This window comes from Euprymna scolopes, chromosome 17 (assembly GCF_053919585.1).
Source record: "Euprymna scolopes isolate OS-2025 chromosome 17, ASM5391958v1, whole genome shotgun sequence".
In the NCBI taxonomy this organism is placed as follows: Eukaryota; Metazoa; Mollusca; class Cephalopoda; order Sepiida; family Sepiolidae; genus Euprymna; species Euprymna scolopes.
The window spans coordinates 85,227,311-85,229,053 of NC_136498.1; the positions used below are offsets into that span (position 1 = coordinate 85,227,311).

Consider the following 1,743-nt stretch of genomic DNA (forward strand, 5'->3'; position numbering starts at 1 on the left):
TAACCCACTATGTCGCTCACCCTTACTTAAATAATAACTTTGATATATTACCTGGGCTGATTATTTCACTACAAATACATCAATCAATTCTCATAGTATATATGTTACACCTATCTTATCCAATCCCGGGTGACACTGTATATTCTGCTAGTATATATCTTTCAACTATCTTATTCAATCCAGGGCGACACTGGTTGTTCTGTTACTATGTTTTCCATGTATCTCATTCAATACTGGGCGACGCTTTCTGCTAGTATATATTTACACTTATCTCATTCAAACCCAGGACTGACTTCATGCCCTCCACCCCACTGTTAAAAAAATATACATGAAATAAAGTAATCTTTAAATCGTAAACTGTTTAAGCCATTTCTGGGACTGACTTTATATCCCCAACCCACTGCTAAAAATATACATAAAATAATGTAATGTCTAAATAGTAAACTTTCAGCCCTTTCCGGGACTGACTTCATATCTCCCACCCCATTGTTATAAATATACATTAAAATAATGTTTAATGCGTGAACGGTTTCAGCCATATCCGGGACTGATTTCATAACCCCCACACTATTGTTAGAAATATATATGAAATAAAGTAATGTTTAAATCGTTAACGGCTTAAGTCATTTCTAGGACTGACTTCATATCCCCCACCCCATTGTTATAAATATGCATTAAATAAAATAATGTTTAATGCATAAACGATTTCCGCCATTTCCAAGACTGATTTCATATACCCCACACTACTGGTAAAAATATACATGAAATAAAGTAATGTTTAAATCACTCCACTGTTAAAAATATACTTAAAATAAAGTAATGTTTAAATCATAAACTGTTTCAGCAGCTTTTCGAAATTAATACATAAAAACATTAACACGGTTAGAGATTAGGCAACCATTGCTTCATTATGAATTTCCGAGTGTAGTATCAGTCTCAGCATTCCAGTGACTTAAATCCCCCCTCTATTTTGTTCTTGGTTAATGGAGAAGAAATCCTTCATTACTGACACAATTTTTATTTTCGTTACTGACCAGAGTGCCCCTTTTGGGGAGCTGGTTTCCCAAAAAATTTTTAACCGACTTCATGCCCAACTCTGCCCTTGTGGGGAGGCAAGTAAACAAAAAATAATCAGAAGGGCCATTTTCTAGGGCAGCTTATAATTAGTCAGAAGAGACATTTCCAGGGCATTTTCTAATTAAATCAGAAATTACTTTTCCCAGTTACTTTTGTAATATTAAAACTTAGTTACATTAAATATAGTATCTATTTACAATGCCTCCCCACGGGAAAGATTTAGACACCAGGGTCGTTTTTTAATGTGGAGTAAAGGAACAAAAAATTGTCTTAGTCATAAAGGATTTCTCCTCCACTGAGAGAGAAGAAATTGAAATGTAGCATCTAAAGAACATATACTACACTTTGATCTTGGCCAAAAGGCCAAAAAGAACAAATCATTTTTATTAGCTTTGCCTCAACAGTAACACCAACTTTTTTTGTTAGCTTTAATGGAATTTCATAAAAATTAAACGACCCGGATGTAAGCGTGACACACAAAAGAGCACATACGCTATTGTATTAATATATAGATAATAATAATAATAATAATAATAATAATAATAATAATAATAATAATAATAACTGATAATTTCCAAACTATTGGTTAGAACTGCCCTAAACTTTGCGCAAATAGCCACTGTGATATCGGATGCCAACAAAATTCGAATACATATGATTCTATTA

The 1,743-nt window shown here is 33.0% G+C and overlaps 1 pseudogene; it reads right to left on the bottom strand.

The window, feature by feature from the left end:
• Positions 1 to 1,321: 1,321 nt before the first annotated feature.
• LOC145297250 (U2 spliceosomal RNA) lies at positions 1,322 to 1,452 on the bottom strand (annotated as a pseudogene).
• Positions 1,453 to 1,743: the final 291 nt, after the last annotated feature.